This window comes from Anas platyrhynchos, chromosome 5, assembly GCF_047663525.1.
Source record: "Anas platyrhynchos isolate ZD024472 breed Pekin duck chromosome 5, IASCAAS_PekinDuck_T2T, whole genome shotgun sequence".
NCBI classification, from domain to species: Eukaryota; Metazoa; Chordata; class Aves; order Anseriformes; family Anatidae; genus Anas; species Anas platyrhynchos.
This window is the reverse complement of record NC_092591.1, coordinates 64,959,407-64,984,017: the sequence shown is the minus strand read 5'-3', so window position 1 is coordinate 64,984,017 and position 24,611 is coordinate 64,959,407. Positions and strand designations below refer to the sequence as shown.

Sequence of the window (24,611 nt, the reverse complement as noted above, 5' to 3'; positions counted from 1 at the left end):
ATGAACATATTTAAGAATGTGTTTGGCTTCCAGCATGGTTAATCTTATTACTTTCAATGGAACTATTCACATAGTTCAATTAGGCTTGCTGAATGAAAGTATGTTTACACAAAGTAATAGGAAAGAAAATCAGTGCCTTCCAGAGCATCAATTGTTCACAAAACAGACTCATTAAATTAGTATTTTGCTGATACTGCTTTTGCAATTGGCTGATCTTAAAGAGCCATACAGCAATCTACCCACCAGTGCTTAAAGCTACCTATCATCATTTTTTTATTTTTTATTTTTTTATTTGCAAAAGAACACTTTTTGCTCAGTTACACTATGACTGGATTCCCAGCATATAACCTATTTCTCACGTTGGCTTCTTTCATGTAGAGGAATTAGCTCTCTCATGTTTTGTGTGCATTAGAAAACATTCTGCAGTGACACAGGACACCTTTTTCAGGAAAGACAGTATTTACTAACTACTTAGAATACAAAGTCTCAAGGTCCCTAGTTTGGGATAGGTAAGCAAACAGTGTACCATAGCATATGGTATCTGGAAACATTGTTCTCTTCCAATCAAATCAACTCCAGAAGAACAGGCTGAAATGCAGAGTTTTTCTGTGTTCTGCAACCCTTAAGAGAAAATGCTCACCCAGTCATGGTATGCCTGTTGTATGGCCATGGTAACACTGCTCTGCTTGGAATCTGCTCATCAGCTTCAGTTTCTTGGAAGTTCGTTTGGAATCACTTTTCTGACAAACAGCTTGAAAGAAATAACTACCTTTGGTCCTATTAAGACACAAAGCAAAAATAAATGAGGAACAGTATAAGTTACATTTTACATAAAAAATAATGCAGGGATTGACTGCTTCCTCTACAGCTGTCATCCCCTCTTCAGTAATTTCTATTTCTTTGATTGTATTATAGTGAAATTCTGTCCTTCTGAAATTAATGGCACTTTAAAGAAGTGAAGACTTAACACAGTCATTCCCTCCACCCCCACAGACTGCCTGGCCATGCATGTTACTGAATGAAAAGTCTGGAACACGCGTTTTTCGCACTGACATGCCAGGATCCACCAGCACAACTGTGTTGTCACCTCCAGCTAGGCTTCAACCCATCCCCTCCAAAATTAGAAAGGCAGATTTTGTTCTGATTTGGGTTAGAAAACATGCTATTCCAAAAATGGCAAAAACAGTGTCTTTACATTGCTCATCTCAGATGTCTGACTTCTGTATGTCTTGAGTCACAGTTTAGAGTTTATCTGGGCCGAGATACCCCACTTCTTTTTAAGATATTTTTCCTCATCTTCAGACAGTCTGGGATCTTATACTGCAGTCAGAAATGCCAGAACATAGCTAGAAATTTCTTCAACATCACAATGAGATTCCTGTATGTTACTGTCCATCTTTAAGACAAGAAAGATTGCATTCTCATACAGGAATTAGTAGAAGGTGTGTAAATTAGTTTACCTACAATATAATGTGAAAGTGTATTTTGGGGTATGCACAGAACATGCAGATATCCAAGATTTCACCACAGCGTACCGAAATATCTAATTTTTCATCATGAAAGGAATAATAGAAATCCACTTAGCCAAATTCTTCCTTAAGTTCAGATTGAATTCCAAGAGAAAAATATTGATGTTGTGCTTTAAGTTTAAAGACTGCTTCCCAAGGAACTAGAAGATTCACCTAAAAAATTAAAGTGGACAACAAGCAATGAAAATATCCATATATTTTTTTTAAATATCTAATTTCTAGCAACTAGTTTACATGGATGCTGCAATATTAATAACCCAGTCTTGCAAATACCATTGAACCATGTTCCACACTGCTTTGCAACACTTCTGCTTCAACAACCTTGTCTATATAAACTAATGTTGAAATGGGAGCTCACAAAAAAAACTCTTTTAAAGTAGTTTGTGATTAGCTTTTGTTTTCGGCTTTACAAACAACTACAATAGCAGATGGAAGATTACTAAAGAGTAGAAAAGAATGAATTTTCCATGTCATTATCTTTCAGAGATGAGAAGTAAAAAACAACACCTATTCCATTACATGTCTGGCACAAGGGGCTCCTGTCTTTGGGCCAGATGTGATCTGCTTTTTAAAGAAAAGTGGAAATTTAATTAGTACATACTGTGGAGAGACTGACCTTACATTCATGTGAGTTTTCATTAAAGTTGCTATATAAAGCAATTGATACGTTGCAGGCTGCAGCTGTCAGCTTCAAGAGCTACTTTTGAAAGCCCTAAAAAAGAATTAATTGCACAGTAATGTTTGCAGCACTATGATTAGCGCAGCTTGCAGTTCCACTGCAAAAATAACCATTTAATTACCAGCAGGCAAAAGAGGCAGTTCACACAGACTCTGGGTCAAATTCTACAAAGTGTTAAGTACCCACCATTCCTATTAATTTTGGAGAATCTTGCCAGAATTTATCACCTCCTAGGATCTTACCCAGTAAAAGTAATTAACAAACTGCAAATACTTTCTCCTGAAGTTTCAGATACTCAGCCATACCTGTGGTGGGGCACTTTGACTAGGTCATTTCATTAAAAAAAAAAATAAAAATTGTGTACTTTAAAAAAAAAAAAAGTTTACTTTTTAAAAGTAAAATGATAAAAAAAAAATGTTTACCTGCAGACTAGAGTCTGCAGGTCTCTAGTTACAAATGCACTATTACTTTTCAGCAATGACACTGACATATATGTTGTTTATGTCCTTCATTATGCAAAATGACTCAAGAGGATTTAAAAAAAAAAAAGAACTGTGTACAGAGCATTTGCCAGTTCATCTCCTGTTACAATTAAATTCATAGCTTTAAGAATAGAGAACTATTTCTTGATCTGACAGGTAGCAGAACAAGCACCTGTATTTTAGGTGTTGTCTGTCATGTTTTATCTGAGGTAGACATTTACATACTTCAACAACGCCAAGAACAAAAGCTTCCAAATTCACATAGAAAATGGAAGCTTTCATTAATCACTGATTAACTAGGAAACAATCCAGAATAGCAGCTTGCTCTAAGAGCTTGATACCAACTGAACATCCCTCAATAGACCTCTAATATATCTGACAACATTGTGTACTTCCATTAAAAAATTCAGAAGCAGAAACTAAAAAAAAAAAAAGAGATTGCAATAATGAATAATTATTTGCTATTACTGCCTATGAGTTAATATACTAATGGATCTCTGCTCATTCCACACTTGTAAGCTAACTGATTGTTAATGCATGTTTTTATGTGGTAACATTACTCAAACTCCAGAACACGACATTACTCTGAGCAAGCAGGCTCTGATACTTTGCTCAGTAAAAATACTGAAGTGTAGAATAAATGCTACCTCATTGTTTTGTTAGGTCAGAGGTTGGACTCGATGATCTTGAGGTCTCTTCCAACCTAGACAATTCTGTGATTCTGTGAACACTGCAGTTCTAGTGAAAGCTGTAGTAAAAGCTGCTGTCTCTTGAACACTGAATTTCTAAATTAGTATGTATACTGTAATTGAATGCAGAAACATGAAAAAAAACAAACAAACAAAAAAAAAAAAAACATGCAACTAGATTAATTTATTTTATTCCCCACACAAAAAGTCTCACAAGAGATGGAATAATCACTATTGTCACTGTAAGTCCTTTAGCCTCATGTATAGTGGTCCAGAGTAGTGGCAGATGAGCACAACTCCAGTATATAAGACTGTCTGGACAGGCACAACTGGTATGTACCTTTTACTAGATGCAAAGTGATATTCACCTCTTGAGCAGGTCTGTGGCTTCATTCTAATCCAAAGCCTCTTGGACAAACTAAACCACTACCATTGAAAAAGGTTTACAACACCAGCACCAATACTCTCAACACCAGCACTTCACTACTGCCTAGTGGTAGCTATGAGCACAAAATGTTAATCGAAAGTTTACCTTCAATCAGAATAGCCTTCAGTATTATCCTTGAAGAACTCTTTTTGTTAACTCAGCTGTCTCCTTTCCATATCCATAAACCAACAGCTGCTTGCACCTCTATGTGCTAGCATATTTTTCTGTACTACATTCTTCTGCACTGCTACTTCACACTCTTCACTTGCATCTACCCAAGTAATAATCGTCAACTACCTGAAGTACAAAACAAACAAAACTGTAGCAGCATTCATGTCTCGCAGACCAATTATAAAAAATATTTCCAAGTAGACACCAATCCAACCAGTATGGCTAGTTTGGCTGATGGATCCAGGTCTGGATTAATGACGATGAGAAACACCTTACAAAGTTTGCACAGAAGTTCTATAAAACAAAGAAAGAATGAGTAAATACAAGCTTATCTGGTACAGCCTATAGCAGGAATTCTAGGGACATTATTTCACTCAGGTGGTAATTTTCACCATTAAAAATGGGTAAAATATATTTGCAAATCACTTTGATTCTGATTATAATGTGGATTATCTCTTGATGTAAAAAAAGATATGTACACACACACATATCTATATTAATAAAGTTTTCCATATGTGCAGTTTGTGTATCACTCTGCAGGAATAGTTAGATATGAATTGTTGCTTAACTCTTTCCCTAGAACAGACTAGTAGTCTGGAAAAGGAAAGACTAGAGTCCTGTCTTCATCTTCCCATTGCATGGCCTAGTACAGACATGTCCTAATTTCCTGATGTTACAGTCCAAGAATGAATGGGTCATATAGGGAGCCAGGAATGGCTCTGCAGAGAACATGCAGTTTGTCCAGCAGAACTGCTGTTAGTACAGCTTGTGCATCACACACACCTTGTGCTTTAGTTCAAGCCTCACAGGGCAATCCAGCCTATAAAATAGGGAGGAAAACCAACTTCTTCTCCAGTGAGCAGCAAAAATTATTCCAACTGCCAGCAAAATAAACCCGTAAGTTTTTCAGCCTTGCTGCACTTTCCTAATGAAATTACAGCCAGCTCTGCAGGGGCAACTTTGTTCTTCAAAGCTTTTTAGAAATATTGAAAAATCTTTATATTCCTCCTGTGGGCAGGAAAGTATTAGTATCTGCCAATTAAAACCATTACAGAAATAAAGATGCAGAGAAGCTTAAGAGCACAGTTCAGATACTGTGAGTGAAAAAGACAGCCCATGCATTCCTGAGCTACAGAACATTTTGTTTCATTCTAACTTCTGCTTTTTTCTTTGCTTTGCTAAGAGCCAGTGCATCTGGTATAAAGACAGGGTTCTCTTCATCTCTTCCCAGTGAAGTCAATGGTAATAAATAGGTAGGGAGATAAAACAAAAGGCTCTAAGCAGCAGCTGGAGCATCAGCGCCGTTTTGCCCATTTTTAAAATTCACAGTCACTTATTTTTATAGTTATTACAATAATGATGATAGGCAACATAAAGATACAATATTAAACTATTTCCTCAGCATTTCTACTCAGTCATTTGTGGGCTTTATGCCTCAAGCCAGAGACTCTAAAATAACATTCTCCTCTCTGGTCTCTCCATTTTCCTTCTCTGCATGTTTATTTTAAGAATGAAGGTACATTTGAGTACCTATATTACACACGTCATCAGCCATCAGAATGATAAACTTTAAAAAAACAGAAGCCAGGATGCTTCAACAATCTGCAAGTCAAAATTATAACTTAGACTTCAGTACTTATCACTCTTATTGTACCTTAAGCGTTGCATCTACACTAATCAGAATATGGATGGTCTCCCGAGTTTTGCAGCATGATAATGACCAGAAGTAACAGCATTAATTGGTGACCCTCTACTTTAACTACCTGGTAAATTGACTGATTAATTGATTATTGTCTATTTTATTGCATTACGGTCACAACCATGATGAGCATTGCTCTGTAGATGTTATGTAATACATTAACATCTAGCAGAAAATACTCCTCACTCTCCTTAATTAGCAAAAACAGGCATAATGTAAACAACAGAAGAGAATAGATTTACTGAGGCCAAAGAGTGGATAATAATTAAGAAGATTCCAAGGCTGATAAACACCAATTCATCAGTGCAGTCTCAGACTATAGGGTTCTCAAGGTATTTTTCTGTTACAATAAGCTACCATCTCCAATCTCACTATCAACAATAATCAGTTAAAAAAAATATAATCCTAGAAATAAATTCTGAAAATGCATTGGGGAAATCTAGCAACATTTATTTACATGCAGCCAAAGTAAATGGTTTATTTCAATCTGCAGTGAGATTGTGTTGTCTTTTTCTGCATAATAGGTTGCACAGCTACAATAACACTTACATTTCAAACATGAATTGCCTATCTATATTTAGGCTGATTTATGCTGAGAAATGTGCGCTCTGCTTACTCTGAGTGCCATGTTATTGTTTGTATTGCCAAATGTATTTCTTCTCAGGGAAACAGTTTTGTTTGGCTAACAGATATATCCTCATCCTGTTTCTTTGTGTGTGATAGATGACAATGTAATTAATGGATAAACACATAGTGAAGTTTGTGGACCTGTCCCAGGATGCCATAATGTGGAGATACCAAAAGTTTTACTGTATAAATACTTTGAATGCTACTGGAATTCTAGAAATACACTTCACAAATCCTCTCTTTGACCATCCCTGAAAGGATAAACTGTTACAATTATCTAAACAGTAAAAAATAAAATAAAATAAAATAAAAAATAAAAAATAAAAAAAACACTTTGAAATGGGTTTGTTTTCCTTCCTTAACATGGGGAGGATCCCTCTGAAATGATCCCAATATATTTAATGGGGCTTGACTCCTCTAGTGATTCTCATTTGAATACCTGCAGCTTTGACAACCACATGAAGAAACAGAGGCATCTGTCAAAATTTTCTCAAACTCCAGTTTCGTAGCTTGTCATAAGGCACAATGATCTCAGAAATCTCAACATCTACCCTCAATATCACACAGCAGTATCTAAGATAACATAGAATGAGAGATACTACTGTGTACCTACCAGCTGCAATTACAGCAGGTTTTTTATGGTGATAAAGATAGAGAAAAATCCCTATAAGAAAATCTGTATGAGGAAGAAAAACAGAAGATGCAAGAGAGAAAGATCCAAAGATTTTAAAAAAAAAAAAAAAAAAAGTAGAGAAAATGGGAACTACAATATAAAAAACATTATATATAAAGAGCTATAGAGCTATAGAATGGTAGCTGGGGTAGCTTCTTCTCTTTCCTGGATGACAGTAACCCAATTCAGGAAAAGAATATTTATACTGTCTGCAAGGAGAGTGATAGGACTGTAAAGCTTTTGAGGCAGTACAACACTTTGTGTGCCATTTATATCATACTGATAGAGCTAAGGAATCGCAGTCCTTTCAGAGGAAAATCTAAATGTTCATCTTCCAGAGGTGAAAAGGCATCAGTAGAAGTGTTTTCACTAGATGTGAACTTCTGTGGGTCTCCAACGGTACATTTGTATTTACCATTGTTAATTTCTTCTTTTAAGCAAGCAAGTGCTACAAAAAATAAATAAAAAAATCACTGTTACACAATATTCTTGTACCTAGAAAACTAATTACAAACATATTTTTAGCTCTGGAGTAGCAACTCATACAGTCTCCATAAACATTTTTTGCAGTTACCATATTTGAATGTTTCTTCATGCTGTCAACACCTGGTTGTCCTGTTCCTTCTCTCTTTCTCTCTCTCTTGTTCTGTACTGACAAATTCATTACACAAAGCGTCACTCAAAACAACAGAGAGCAGACCTCTTCTACTATCTCCCACTAAATATCTAGACAATCGACTCTGACCAGTCAAGTTTTGGACTTGAAACTGAGATGTTAGTAGCAATTTTAGGCACGTTGAATGTAGTCACTTCTCTCAAAAATACATAAACTCCATAGTAGCTTATTGTGTTTATTGTAGGCTTTTAATCATCTTTTTTTTTTTTTTTTTAATCTTTATTTTTTACCGTTACCTTCTAAAACTGCAGAACACATAGAATCATTACATTATTTGGTAGCTCCACATTCAGAACAGAGATATTAAGTGGGATTAGACACAAAGTGTCTATTTCAAAAATGTTAGAAATCTTGGAGGAGTGTCAGTTTCCTTCAAAATAGAACAAACATGTTCTATTTTTGTGAAGGAAATGTAAATACTTTCCTGCAGGTCAAGCCCCTTTCTGTTCTAGTGCATGGGGTTATTCCTCCACAGGTTCAGGACCACGCGCTTGCCTTTGTTGAATTTCAAGAGGTTCCTCTCTGCTCCTCTCTTCAGCATGCTGAGATCCTCCTGAATGGCAGCACTCTGGGGTATCAGCCACTCACCCAGTTTTGTATCATCAGAAAAATTGCTGAGGAGGTACTCTTCATGGTGGACAACAATTTAACCATGAGCCAGGGCTGTGCCCTTGTGGCCAGGAAGGCCAATGCGGTCCTGGCCTGCATCAGAAGGAGTGTGGACAGCAGGTGGAGAGAAGTGATCCTTGCCCTCTACTCAGCTCTGGTGAGGACACACCTGGCATCTTGTTTGTAGTTCTGGGCTCCCCTGTACAAGAGGGACATAGAACTTGTAGAGAGGGTCCAGCGCAGAGCCACAAAGATGATTATGGGATTGGAGCGTCTGTCTTATGAGAAAAGACTAAGCAATCTGGGCCTGTTTAGCCCAGAGAAGAGGAGTTCTTCCTTCTGACTAGCTTTTGGACACACGTATTAATTATTAATGTGGGGCTCAGTAAGGACTTCTGGAAGAGTCCAGTACATTTCAGAACATAACATTTTCTATAGGGTACATATTAGTAATATATATTCATTACTTTCTTTCAGCCTATATCTGATGTTCTGATCTTTTTCAGAAAATAGAAAGGGTATATTTTGCACACACACACACACACACACACACTCATACATGAAATACAAGAACATATCAAATTTTCTTTACCTTCTACCACAAAAAAAAAAAAAAAAAAAAAAAAAGTTACAAAACAGTTAATTTAGTACTGGCAATTATTTCTAAGTGCCTTATGCCATTTGGAAATAAATTAATTCATTGTTGCACTCCATTATTTCCTCTGCCAGACCATATTTTTTTAACCTGGGAATGGAAAGACCTTTGTAGGTCAAAGGACCTAAACTAGGATCTAGTATACACTAGGGAAATGCTTCAAAGTTCAACAAAAAGCACAAACCTAGTTCTTCTCAGTTTAGCTCTGAGAGAGTTTTCAAAAATAGCATGCATTTCAAAACGCACATTACCCAACTACATACCCGATTATGTAACATTATTCAGTTTTCTGGGTGCCCAGTCTGTTACACCTGAGAAAGTTTTCAGATCACTGGGTTGATGGTGAAATTTATCACAGGACTCAAAATACCAGTTTCGGAATCCAATAACAGGTAGTCTACATAAGTTGCTACCCCATACCTATAGGAAAAGGTGCAAGAATAAGAACCATTTTAGTTCTCGATCATTCTGGCAAGGTCTGCAAGGGTTTTGTTGCTTATTATCACCTGACATTGAGCCTTGCACAAGTATCATACAAGGCATTCTTGCTGTAGCCACTGTCTAATCCCAAAAGATGATGAAGAATTCCATTTGTACAAATACTTATTCTTTAGACAACATGACCCTTGAAGAAAGTGTGGAATTTTGGAAGCACGTCAATGATATGAAAAACATAAAATTCTTTGAAGAATGCTAGTGTTATGGGCAATCATCTAACACAAGTCTCAGACTCCCTGAAATATCTAATACTGATCAGTACACACAGGTATATATACTTTATATATATAATATAGGAGTCATAACCTGAGGAAGATCTAGCATTGTTTCTTTCACTGCAGACAGGCAGTCTGAAGGATGATTTATTTCATGCTACACGATGACTTCTGTGGGGCCTCTATTCTTCTCCATACATTAACATTCTGAAATTGTGAAGTAAAATTTCCACAAAGGAAACAGAAAAAGTTTAAAAGCATCAAAAGCTTTATCCACCTGATGGATAAAGCATTAAAAGCAAACTCAAAATTTGGAATAAAGATCGATCAACTATTTTCTAATCCCGTAGCAGAACAAGATTTTTATTAATTATTATGGCAACGTACTCTATTTAGGTGATTATGGCCTGAATGCCTTATGTAGAAAAAAATAAATCACTCAACTTTATATAGACAGTCAAGTCATTCCTTTGAGACTAACAGGGACATTCCTTGCAGCTAACAAAACTGCTGCGTGTGTCTTATTTTGAGGAATTTGCTCTTTATCTCATATTTTATTCATAAAAAGAAAGAAAAAAATGTTTTTGAGCACTAATTGATGCAACACTTCCTGTTTAAATTTCCCAACATCTTGTTCCACCTACTAGCTTGTCACCCAAAAAGTATGGAAAATGCATTTTCCATACAATCTCTGATATACTCTGTAAGCCATAACAGCTGCATCACGAAAGAGGTGAGAAGTATAAAAGTACTATGGCATATTACCATTCTGAAAGCTATATGATACTGTTTATGCTGTTTGTAACTCGAGTTTGATTCTGTCTGTGACTTTTTTTTTGCAGGTCAGGAAACAACAACATTCATTTGGTCTCCTACTCGAAGCACATTGATTTGTACAGCTCTGTTTTCAAACACTTCTGCTTTACGATTTTATTATTGTCACCATACTAGAAGAATATTAATTTTGTGACCTCATTTCATATTAATACTATCTCTTTTTTTCATAGATCTTTTAGTGATAACAAGTAATGAGTGACAGTTTTGAATAACTGAGGCTTCAGTTTAAGCATAGTGCAAAGAAGTGACCGTTCATTTTTTATCTTCAATATGCCTGAACAGTAAGTTATTGAACAAAAGGCCAGATGGTATCAGACTCGGTAGCAGACTCTTTGTTCTAGGCAGCTGTCTTTTGTTACTACACTGACAACATCAATTTACATGAGCATCCAAATGATTACTAAACCACTTCTGTGGAACCGTTTTCTGTGGCAGACATGTACCTGTTTCATTAACTTACACGCTAGTGGCCTGTCACTGCTTTTTCAGACAATGCCATGTAGACATACATGCATGATACAGCAAGACAAATGTTAGCATAAACAACTCCACTGCCCAAATTTACTCTGAGTCTTGTGCTGTTCTACCCTATTTTTATTACTTCCATATAAGCACATTTATTTTTAGTAAGAACGTTTTTATTGTAAGCTTGCCTCACTGTCGTCTTTCATTCCTGTGAACAATGCAATTTACATATACTAATCACTAAAACAAAAATGATAGAATATGGTGTTTGTCTTTCTTGAACAATTAGTCACAGATTATCTGAAGAGGCTGTGTTCACATTTAGGAATGAACAATGAAGCTCAGCAAGGCACAATCTTTCAGAAGGCATTCTCCATGTTGTGATAATGGAGATAAGTAGAAATGCAGATTGCATACACAGAGAGTAGAATAACACAAGCAAAATTAAGAAATGGAAGTTATCAAACATAATAAGTTTTTGCTGTATGTATCAAGGAAACTGTCAGTTCTCTGTGAGGATTGTTTCTTCTCCCTGGCAATGACAATTCAGAAGTCTTTGAGGGTGTGCAGCACCAAAGAATTGGCACTAAAAGCATGCAAGATCAGACAGTACCAGCGTAGTCAGCTGTGTTTTAAATCATGCACCATATTTTTGTGCTACCATTCTCAATTTTATACTTCTGTGTATACAGCTGGTGCATTTTAAAAGTTAGTATTATTTTAGATTAACTATCCTGGGTAAACAAAATATGAAATCAAAAATCTGTTTTCGGACTTGTAACACTCTGAAATACAATCACCTGAATGGAACCCACATCACTAGAAGAAGGTGTGGTCTATGCCACAAAAAGGCTCCTATATCATTTAAGTGATACCTCAGATTTGGAGTAAGAAGTGTACCTGAGAATCCCTTTCTTTACTTTTTGAGGGTTACTGAAGATCCACTCTATGAGATTTTGACATACAGTGGAACAACACAGCAAAAAAAGCTTTTTCTCTACTGCAGTAGAGAAAAAGTCATAGATGTTTGTAATCCTGATCCATCTTTTTACCCCTAATATGCTCCAACAATGGCTGAGTCCATAGTAGCAATACTGCCAACAAGTCAGCATAAAATCATCTCTGTGGAAAGAGATAATTTGCTGACCTATTATTCTTTTGTTAACGTGATTCATGTTACTGGTGTTGCACACATTATCTTTGGGTAAGCAATATTTCAGTGTTTATAATACCTTTGTCCAAAAGTGTTATTTATTTATTAGAATACCTGTAATGTTAGGCTAAATTTATTAGAAGAGGCAGTATATTTTCTTTTATCAGGTGATAACTACCGGAAAAAAAAAGATGTCAGATCTTCAGATACACACACCCTTTCTCAGATTTGCTTCCTCATTATCTGTTTTATCATGACAGTTAGAAAAGGATGTTACAAGCCTCAATTTCTCACAGACATTCAAGCTTCAAGTTATTCATTGCTTAATACCAATGACTTTAGTAAAACAGAAACTGTATGGTTTATGACACTTTCAAAAAAGCAAAGAGTATGGAAATAATAGTTGTTAGCTTGCACGCATCTCTTTTACATAAAATATATATTGAGGAAATTATTTCCATGAAATTTAACAGAAAGATTATTTGACATTGAAGCGTTTAATTAGCAGTACCATTTGCCATCTTGCACAAAACAGAACTAATAAAGCATGATTTCTGTAAAATTAGGTTATCCCTATTCATTTTGAAACCACATGATAATTTCTGTGTATTAACTGGGTACATTCTCGTGTTAAGTAAAAAACAAAAACAAACAAAAAAAAAAAGTTACACTGTTCTCTTATAGATAAAGCTAATTATATGGAAAATTCATTCAACTTCAAGTTTGCGCTGCTTGACTTGATTCAGAAGTAGAAAGAATTGGTTTTATGTTTAGTTTTCTAACTTAAGGAACGAAGATATGCACATACAATTTTTCTCTAAACACCTAAACAGAAGAGCTTTCTTGAGCTTGAGACTGTTGCTATTTAATACGCAAAGGATCTCCATGAACTCAGCGAATCTTAGCATAGACATAAAGATGTCTGTGTGAAGAAATGACAGCAGAAATGGGGCATTACTTCTCCATCCTAGCTTTTACTTATGTGGCTATATTTCTAATTGAATTCTAACATTTTTATGTGGTCCTAATTAACAGCATATCAGTTTTTGGAAGCCATGTCAACAGACAGAAACCCCTGAAAATGAAATATTTTCACTGTCCTTCAGTGTACTCCTGATACTGTATGCATGAAAAACAGTATACATTGGTGTTTTACAAAGGATTTGTGACCTTGTAATTGCACAAATGCACGTTTGTGACTCCAAAGTCTAAGCTGTATTTTCAAAAAGTCGTATTTATTTATGAACATGGTTCAAGAGGTATTTAAGGCACACAAATATGCTGGATGCTTGGCAAGACTTTCAAGACTAAACAGTCTATTTCATTCTATATCATTCAAAAGAACTTGAGAATTTGGTTTGTAACCTTTTATACAGCCTGCTACCTAAAATTAGGCATTTAATAAGATAGCTGAGGTAGGAGTTTTAATGGCACGCTGATCAAAATAAATCAGTATCAGAGGAAAGAATGAGGAGGATAAGTGAAGTGGTTAGAAAAAAGCACTCTATGTACCTAACTGCATACCTTTCTTTTAATATATTATGATTACAGTCTTGCTGTTAAGCTACTGATCTAGCAGACATTGAAGGGGATATTAGATGTTTCATTACTTTTTTTTAATTTATTTATTAATATCATTGTAATGCCATACACCTCCTTAGACAAAAGATCAAGACAATTAGAGGATTCTATGTGCATTTCAACAGAAATAGAAAACTTCAAGAAACATAATGGAAACATATTCTTAATGTCATAGAATCATAGAATGGTTTCAGTGGGAAGGGACCTTAAAGATCATCTAATTCCACCCCCCCCCCCCCCCACCATGGGTAGGGACACCTCCCACCAGAGCACGTTGCTCTGTCAAAGCCCCATCCAACCTGGCCTTGAGCACTTCCAGGGATGGGGCATCTACAGCTTCTCTGGGCAACCTGTTCCAGTATCTCACCACCCTCTGAGTACAGAATTTCTTCCTTACATCCAATGTCATTACTCCTATTCTGAAAGGATGAGATGTTGCTTTGTTCATTTGGAAATTTCAGTCTCAACAGTTCAAAGATATCAGAGAGCCAGAAGAAGAACAGCATGTATCACATTGCTACAAAGATGTGCTTAGAAGTTGTGATGTTGCTTTAATCACTGTATTGTACACTACCCATTCTTCCTCTCCCTTCCTCTTCTGACAACTGTTTTAAATAGACCCTTCTCTTTGTTTGCTCTTTAAGCCAATTTAGTCAGTGTGTACCTAGCTCATAACTCCTTGATAAAACTTTCACATATCATAATCCTTCTGAAAACCTTAAATTCTTAATAAACAAAAATCTCAACAAACATCGGAGCATCCAATATATTTAATAATATATTTAAAAGTTCACCTATTTTTTACTGTTTTTTTTTTAAACCTATTATTCCAAAATCTAGACATAAGAGAATGTACAACACAGTGCTGCCAGCCAGAGTCTGACCCATGAAGATGGAGTTTCTAAAAAGGAAAAAATGAACTGAAAGAGACACCTTTCTTTCATGTCCACTTGCACCCATAGCTTCCAACAAAGGCTTAGGAAGAATAACTAGCCTCTGATGCAAGCTATTTTTAATGCAGCATCTACTCTGAAAAGAAAAATACTATTTGTGAGCATAATTAAAAAATACTAGCTCAAAAGATGAGGATGAAAAACTTAGAAAGGTCAGACCAAATGAAAATGGGCTGAATATTAACAGAGGCGAATTTAACAGATTAAAGAAAAACAGAAACACATTACTTTCTTATTCCTCATTTTTATGCCACTAGATTTTTATTAACACAATACTTCCATTTTCTTTCTGTTGAAACATTCCTATCTTTTCCATGCATGTGAGATTCATGTCTGCCCAGGACTCTCTTGTAATTAACTTTGGCACAACTAACCAACTACTTCTATGATTAGAGTACTACTTAAAATTTTTATTTTGTTATCACCCATGAAGAATTATTATCTATTGGATTTTGAATTTAAGATCTGTAAAAAGAATTTGTAAAGAACAGATCCATCTTCTCATTTTTCCTGCTTGCAGGCCTCCAAACTATTTATTAGAACAACAAAATCAAGTAATACAAAGCCACTTTTCATGCAAAATTATTTCAGCCTATAAATTTTAAGAGCTGTACTTCCTACATGTATTGTGTCCTTTATACTGTGGTTAAATTACATGATTCATCTGATGCTACTGTTAACTGACAACACATTAACTATAACTTAAAAGGCATCCTCTGATCAACTCATTATTCCTCAGATTCAATGAGAGAAATGTCCAGATTAGTTGATAGACTTAGAAGAAGACAAAATCTTAGAGATAACATTTTTAAAACAGTCTGGGCAACTGAGTAAAGACCAGTTCTACTCACTTATGCTGTGGCTACTTCTGAAACAGCCATGTGCCTCTTGCAAAAACTGCAAAACCAAACAACGAAACACACATGCTGCTCTCGAAATTAAGAGCTTGTAAACAGGAGTATCAGCTTCCTGCATGAGTTTATATTCTTAATGGTTTATGAGAAAAGCATAAAAGACTAAACTCTGAAATACCTGCTTGGACTTTTTTTCTTCAGATAGAGCATTTAAAGCAATCACAGAATATCTAAGGATTTTACACTTTTTGCTTCATTAATCTTTAATAGTTGAAATGAAAGAACATCTAGAACTGGCTTCAGCTGAACTCATAAACTGAATTGAAGTGAGGGATTCATTTGACCAGTCTTTTGACACCTACAATTTGGACGTTTAGCTGGATGCTCCTGCTTAGGGAGGCATAGCTCCCTCTCTAAGCAAAAAGAAGAAAACTTCCAGAGCAAGTCTAATGCCAGTTTTCTCTGACACTACCATATTCTCAGAAAGAATAATAAGGCTACAGGCAAGTGAAAACTAGCTGCTATATATAAGCATGGTATGTTTATCAAACACTGTGCCTATCCACTTTCTCTTCCATCAGAACAGTATTCCCTATCTCTAGAACTTCTTGGATGCAGTCTCTTCATATGTTGTTTTGTTTCATGTTGTTACAATACACTGACACAACACTGAAGTATCTGTCATTCTAAAGAGTTCCTATTTATCAGACAATATGATTTACAGCTCTTTCATCATTTAGATACTAAGAACATATTCAATAACTATTGTCGTTAGTTCAGATTTTTTTTTCTTTTTGAAGATACCCTTAACTTTGTCAAGAATCCAGCCTCTTGTGACAGTATCTTATTACACTGAAAGCAGAACTGCAAATTCAGCTGGAAATAGACACAGTCAATATGCCTTTCCGAATGCAAGTTGACATTTTCAAGTAAATCAAAAGCTAATCTTAAAAATGTTCACAATCATTACCTTTTATATTGGAAAGTTTTATATTGGAAAGTCGGCAACTTGTGTTGGCACTGGGGACAGAGCAGTGTTTCAAAATATAAAATTGAAAGATGCTATTCAGTGAGAAATGTCACATGAACTTTGGTTTGGTAGCTGAAGAGATGCTAACTACTTACATTGAACATGCAGTACTACAGTAGTCATTGACAAAGAAGATATGTGATACATGAAGAAAAGTGAAAAAAAGTGGAAAAAAAAAAAGTGAAGAAAAATAGTGAATCCTATTTGTTTATGTTAAAATATGCAGCTATTTCTGTTACTTGTTCTCTTCTCACACTTCCTTCCATCTGTTGGTTTCTTTTACATGCTCTGCCTAGTCACATTTAGATTGTATATACTCAAGTGTGGAAACTCTTTCTTACGTATGTCTAGCACTCAACTATACAGGCCCCTCACATGGACAGAGGTCTGAGACATCTAGCTAAAAAAAAATAAAAAAATCATTAATCATACCGCTTAAAGGGTTAAAGAAATTCATTCTTGCAGCCTCTCTTTAGTCTTTGGAGCCAGCTGGCATGTGCAGCTCTTGACATGGGCTGCTTTAAAGAGAACCATTTTTCTCTCTTCAGAACCATTGTTCTTAACTATACTCCTATAATATTTAGTCTTTTAAATATATAAATAACTTGAATATGAAATATTTTGAACCAAGAAGCTCTTAAGTTTTGAATCAAACCAGCCAATATGTTCAGCTGATATACTATATAAAAAACTGTTTAACGAAGGAGCCAATAGCATGCCAGAAACATTTAATACGGTACTTACACAACAGCCATGGAAATGTAAATGAAGTCAAAATAGATGTGTGTCCTGGTTTTGACTAGAACGGAGTTTACTTTCTTCCCAGTAGCTGGTATGGTGCTGTGTTTTGGATTCAGGATGAGAATAACGCTGATAACGCACCGGTGTTTCAGCTTGCACAGAGCCAAGGCCGTTTCAGCTTTTGGTGCTGCCCTGCCCACGAGGAGGCTGGGGGTGCACAAGGAGCCAGGAGGGGACAGAGCCAGGACAGCTGACTCCAGCTGGCCAGAGGGATGTCCCAAACCACATGGCACCGTGCTGGAGGATACAACGCGGTGAAGGGGTTTGGCTGGGAGGTACTGCTGCTCAAGGTCAACCTGGGCATCAGTCAGCGGGTGGTGAGTAATTGCATTGTTCATCACATATTTTGTATATTCTTTTAACATCATTATTATTATTTTCCCTTCAGCTTCTATCCTTTTAAACTGTCATTATCTCAACCCACTAGTTTGTGGGGTTTTTTTTACATTTTTTTCTTTCAATTCTCTCCCATCATCCCACTGGGATCAAGGGAACGGCTGCGTGATGCCTGCCAGGTTAAACCACAATGATGTGAAAATGCATGGTTATCTGGCTTATTTAAGCACTCACGAGGATTTTAAATGGAGCAATGGAATGCTTCTGCCCATGCTAGTAAATACAATAAACATATTTCTTTCCATTAGAACCTTTAGATTCTATTTCTACGGTGTCTTTAATTTAATATTAAATTAAATATTACAAATATCTCTTCCTCATCTAAAAGACCTTAGCAGAAGGTGACTCATATCATCCACTTCTGAAGTAGGCCTAAATACGTACTACCTTTAAAAACTGCAATGTTGCTTTATTCTCTGAAAGACACATACATGCTTCTATGAATGAAAGACAACTTTCAATTATCTAGAGGTGTGGGTTAACAAAGAAAATATATTTTATTAAGCTTCTGGTGGACATAATTTACTATTAAGTCTATTCTTTCTGTTGATCAATAGAGACCTGACTCTTGGAAATAAATAAAAGGGATAAACAACTGTATAAGTGCATATGTCCAGAAGTACCTCTATTTTATTGGATTAACAACTGTAAAAAGAAATCCAAGAGCAGGCAAAACATGATTAAGTGTCTGATAATTTAAAGTGAATAATTACTGCTTTATATGATTTTTTTTGCTTTAAAACACATTAAGTCACCTTGATGATATCATACATAAAGTAAGAATAAACATTTCTTCGTAACATAGCCTGTCTTTGGTGTTAGAACTCAATGTGCTACTAATCAAGATAAACAAGACTATTTCACAGCGAAGCAGAGAAAGAATTCCTCAAGTATCTACTCTGTACCTCTTTTGTTAGTTCTGTCATTCACATAAATTCAGAAATATTTGACACCTCCATAAGTATCTACTGAAGAATCAAAGGAAAATGAGGAGTAAAATAATACAAACAAGGAGACACATTTCACATCCACCTTGTTCCAGTCTGTCAACATTTCCAATTTTCCTTTAATTCCAGAGTGACTGAAACAAAGCTTAAAAATCAAGGAGTGAAGAAAACGTAATTCCCACCTTCTGAAAATGTGCAATTTCTGAAACGCTATTTAACAGAAACATCTCTCCCTTCCACTTGAAGTTTGTTTTTCATGAACTCCAGTTCATAAAAGTTTCCCTTGGAAGTAGCAAAGTATTCAGAGGTGAAAGCATTAGTACAGAATGCTTGGCTTCTTTTTTGAAACAGTTAAAGACAAAGTCAAAAGAAAATATACCCATCTGCTGGTCTCTGAATGGGAGGGTCATTTTGTTTCTTTCTCACTGTTCTGTTGTAAGAAAAGAGGAAAGAGCTGGAGTGTAGCTGGCTGTTGGAAAACACATCCTTTGAACATCATCCAGCATGCAACGCAGACAGACCCATGGAAGCAACAGGCTGAAATAATTCTTGACACAACTGTTTGCTCTTGTATCAGATAACATGGCTTGTAGATTCTACTGTGATTTTTGCCCATGTAAATATTAATAAAGAGCTCTTCATTTTCTTATAGCTCTGCCACCAAGATAGAGAGTGCATGTATGCCCTGAATAATGAGATGGCAGAAAATGCTTTTGCATTTTACAAAAAACTAATGAAGACACCAGACATTCATTTCATTGTTTCTGCATATTGTCGGAACTGTATGGAACAGGAACTTTATAGAAGTGCTTTTTTTTTTTTTTTTTTTTTTTTTTTTTTCCCCAGTGATATCAATCTTCAAGCCTTATTTAGGATTTGGAGGGGGGGAGGGTACCTGCTTTGATGTATGATATTTGTCAAACACTTCAACACATTTGCATTTTTTCCCCCAGGTAACCTCAGAAATTTACTTGTTAAGCTCAAACTGGGGAAAAAGCAAATATATTCCAGCAAGATTTTATGAAACAAGTATGAAAGCTTAATAGAGGTATAGTAGCTGTGAAGCACTGGGAAGATCTACAGAATCAATTTTTAATATCAAATACTCTGGTTGCAGAGATGCATACAGTAACACACACAAAAAAACAGGATGCTTCCATCTATTTGGGAACAAGAGTATGAGAGAATCACAGGGACTAGAATGAAAATTTATTTTAACACAAAGAACAAGGAGTTCTAAATATTTGTTCTAAAGGAGTTCTAAATATTAAACAATCTAAGTGTTTGTTAAAAATTTAAGACGTATTTAAATATCCCCCCAAACTTCACTTTTTAAAAGTAAGAATTTCAAAACAAGAAGCAACAAAATAGTTGAATGCATGGAAAAGAATCCAATAAGGAATATTGCCATTTCAGACACATTTTATTCATTAATCATTGCCCCAGCTATCGAATGTACTCCACTAAATGTAATTTTAAGCTGACCTTTTTTTGGAACACTAAACAGCTAAATCCAGGGAGCTAGGGGCAGCTAAATCCAGGCAGATGTTCACAGTAAGGTGTCACATTTGGAGAACCAGACATTAAGAAAAAAAAAGTAAAGAAATGGATGGGAGCACCGGAATTCTAAGAGGCCTGCAATGATGACACACATGGAAAGACTGAATGTACTGGGCTTTTTACAGTCTAGACAGGAAAGAACAAGGGAACACAAGACTTGACTCTTCAAATTCAGCAAAAAGAAATTGAAAAATCTCCATGTTCTCCTTAGGCAGTAAAGAATGGGAAAGAATGTGTATCAAAAGGGGAATTGAAGGGTGGGGGGCAGGGGATGGTATTGCAAATCAGACTAAACAAAAAACTTAGTAAGAATAGAAGATAAGTGAAAGAATAGATGGGTATAAGATGAGACTACCCAGCAAAGTTGTGATTCTCCATAGCCACAGACTTTTACAGAGCAGACCACACAGATTTCTGTCACAAATTCTGTAAGAATAGCTGATCCTGCACTAGAGTATAGAAGTATGATATATGATTTCTAGATGTCATTTCTAGACACATAGAAGCTAAGACGATACAACACTGGCAATTTTACTATCTTTTCAGTGTATATGAGCCTTTGTCACACATTGCTTAAAAAACTGTTCAGCATATTTCCTAGAAGTAAGGAATAAACTAAGGAATGTTTCCAACAACTAATAGGTTTAGAAAATCTAGGTATTTATAACTACAAAGAACATTAAAAAAAAAAAAAAAAATCAATAATGGCTGTGATTTCAGATGACTCTGAAGCTAAAATGACAGAACTGAAAAGCAGAACTCAGTTCTGAAAGCAACTTTTTCCAAAAAGAAGTTCCTTCAAACATTTAGGATAAACTCTTTTTGACTTCATGAGACTGAAAGTTGTTTTACTGCTGTAGTCTTCTAATACTCAGTTAAGAACGCCAAATTTACACTAGCAACTTGAGTGAAACTGCAAGCTACAAAAAAGTATAATTAAGCAAGCATGCACAAAACACCATTGAAGCCTTATTGTTAGCCAGGGAACATTATCATTACTTCTGTGCTACTTCATCTGCGTAAGTGTCGTAATTCTCCTTCGGACCAAGACAGAATATTTCAAGATTTTAATTAAAACCATTGACACTGAGAAATCCCATTGGATGTTTACTTTTACTCCTCCTTACAAGAACATTTCCTCTCCAAAAAAAGTCTTTAAGTTCAAAGACTTTTCACCCTTCTAAAATAGATTGCACAAAGTATTTTGAAGCAAAAAGGGAAAAGTAAAAATAGCTTTGCTTTTATATCTATGCATGCTGTTCTGAAATCAATTTGGCATATGCCTTGTGAACATCCTGGAACAGCAGAGTTTTCTTCTCACTTGCAGTCTGAGAGCTATGTTTAATAAGAAATTTAATATGAAATTGATCTGCTTCAAGAATGGCAGCCAAGAACCATGGAATGCTGCTGCAAAGTACAAGAAAAGAAAATCAATGTGCAGCTGTGCATGCTTGGCCATGGCCTTCCTGCACGTGGAAGGCAGTAATGATGAGATGGCAATTTTCCAGAGCTTTGTCCTCCTCAGCAACAGAATGCAACTCCAAATTATAATCATAAGCTCTTTCTATTCAACTGTAAAGGTTGTCTTAAGTATAGATGCCTACACAAATGCCACAGAGGACATATATCCAGGATGAGTGATATTTTACACCTTGAGCAACAAAACAGCATTTTGATTTACAGGAAAGCCAGGTTCTAACCACAGTTCACATCAAGGAATTAAACAAATATAATATTATGTGGTGTAATTGCCTAAAGTAACTAGGAAAATAGAACTAATATTCACATTTTAAAGAAAATGTACAGCATTGAAGAGGCTTTCAGGGTAGGGTGTAGCTGCATTACCTGGGTGTTCCCCAGGCTTCCAACCTTAGATGTTATCATGCTAAGGGAACCTGGTGTGCTAGCTCTAAGGAACAGTATAGAGCATAGAGTGGAGTGGAGACACCATGGCTAGGCTCTGTACCAGGTGGGAACTCGATTGTTCTTGTGCACACCGAGACCGATAAACCACACTTTTTGCTACCCCAAGCCAAGGACCTGTCATGTTTTGACAAATGCTGTACCCCAATGTACTTTTCCTCATTGTAATATCATTATAATACCAAAACACACCTCCATGCCAAAAGCTACCCACCTCCAGGGTGCGACCACCCCTCACTGAGCATGCACTCTGAATTTCTTGGAGCCCATTCCTTTAAACAGAGACGGGAAAACTTTTCACCAATCATAACTAAGATATGCTTGACTAGAGTCACTCAAGCTCCACCTAAAAGATAGAAAACAATATAAATTGACCTAAGAGAGAGGGGATGTTAGGAAAGATACCACTGTCAAGGGAGATACCATCACAAGGGAATACATCATCTCGAGGACCTCCTGACTCCTGGGATCAGTCGACGGGCTGAGCCTCCCTTCAAACCCCATTGGGATGCCTTTGGGTGAGATTTGAACACTTGATTATACTGTGTGTGTCCACGGAAACTTAGAAATCACTATAGAGTCTTTGTGCCTTTTAACGTGTTAATTTCCAGGCTGCACACCTGTGTCACCTGTGTATTTCATGCATGCTAGCTTGCTTTTGCAGACAGTAAACTATCGCCGGCAATCCAAAGAACCTGGGTACCTGTTGCTGTAATAAATGCACTTAACTGCATTGTTCCTAGCCGTGATAGTTCTCACTGAACGCAACTAGAATAAGGATGGTTATATGTTATTGGTGAATCCGTGACTGTGGTAGTTCAGTGCTCTGAATTCGACCAGACTCACATTGGTTAATGCATTATTGGTGAATCTGTGATTGTGATAGTTCGGTACCCTGAATCTGACCAGACACGTAACGGTTAATCGGCTACACCCCTTAATGCGACACATGAACATAATGCACAGGACTCTAGTTGCATTAAAAACACTATTTCACCATAAATCTTTGAAGCTGATACCAGACAGTACGTGAAAATTTTCTCCCCGTCAAATTGACCGTTCAGACAGACAAATTGAAAATAAAATCCTGCCTTGTATCATTTCCTTTCTCTCATCTGAAAAAATTCCAGCATAAAATGCAATACTAGAGTGGCTAATAATGCAGGACATTTCTACCAGCTTTTATACAGGCAACAGAAGACAGAGACACCTTGTTCCCCTACAGTTTATAAATGCATTGTAAAAGATTCAGCCAAAGTGTAACTGAGGGGCTATTTCTGTCTTAATTCTCTGAAGGTGCACGCAACATGATGCTGCAGTTTCATGAAAGTACTAAAGATGTGTGGATCTAGAGATAGGTAAGGATTTGTTTTATATTGCATCTTGCCATGCACTGACTTCACCTGTTAGTTACAGTATCTTTCATGCTGTAAGCACTTGGAAAAGGAAAAGAAAACACTCTGTTAATGGTGTTTTCAATCTCAACATACATAATCTGCCAAATAACCACGGTGGTAAAAGTTTTTCATGCACAAAGCACCAGATTGAAACTAAGAATATGTATGCATATGAACATACCTACTGCCTTAGCTGCTTGCACGAACTTTAGAAACTATGACGTTACGTCACATACTAAAACTATTTGCTTGAAATACAGTACGTTGTTTATTGTTACTTTGTCCAATCCAAACCTTCCAGCCCTATGACAAAGAGATCAATTCAAATGATTTAATGTATCAATCTCTTTGTAAGAAAAAGAAAGAAACCACTTTGATGAAATCAACTGAAACACTACCAAGAACTGTACAAGAGCAGTCACTTAGGTAAAGATTCAACTTCAGAAGATGACAATGAAGGCTGCGTTGGGTACATGTGTCTGTATGGTGGTGACTTGAAAAATTCGGTCTCTTTAGAGAACAGGAAGAGTAAAGACAAGTAGGAAGAGTAAAGACAAGTACCCACAGTAATTTTTCCTCTGATATTTATATAGCTACTACATTTTTGTTATGCCAAAGACCTTACTCACTCTTCCTCTGCTAAGCCCCACCACAAACAAAGCTCCAGAGTTATTGGATGATTTGCACAGCACCAAATCTTGATCCTTTTAAGTGAATAGCAAAACCTTCTCTCATTTTAACAGGGACACAATTTGTTTGGTCCATTACCAAGCTAAAACTGTAAGCAAACCTTTGACAGCACGTTGCTGATGGTGACAGCCCTATCCCAGCTCAAGTCAGATCAGCTCTCAACTACTTTTAACCTAGTATCAGTATGGGTGTGGGTTCCAAACATATAGTGGACTTGAGGCCCTAGGGAAAGCCAGGATGTCAAAAGGCAGCATACCAGCCACTTGACAGTAACAGTCTGTGTACAGTATTCTAGTACCACAGAAAATGTGAAGTGACTCAACCACAGAGACAGTGACACCAGTGGTCAGAGTATGTATGTGCACAGTTATCATTGATTAATTGATGCAGTATAA

General features: G+C 36.3%; 1 long non-coding RNA gene across 9 annotated transcripts in view; it reads right to left on the bottom strand.

Annotated features, from left to right (window-relative positions):
- LOC140002690 (uncharacterized) overlaps window positions 1-24,611 on the bottom strand; it is a 167,877-nt gene that overhangs the window by 60,620 nt on the left and 82,646 nt on the right. For 7 of the 9 annotated variants that reach the window (XR_011809915.1, XR_011809922.1, XR_011809914.1 and 4 more), the window contains one exon: window positions 641-777. This is a non-coding gene — a long non-coding RNA (uncharacterized lncRNA). Of the gene's footprint in view, window positions 1-640; window positions 778-1,535; window positions 1,683-2,145; window positions 2,242-3,911; window positions 4,104-24,611 lie in introns of all 9 variants that reach the window. The other 2 variants (XR_011809917.1, XR_011809920.1) reach the window with 2 other exon arrangements.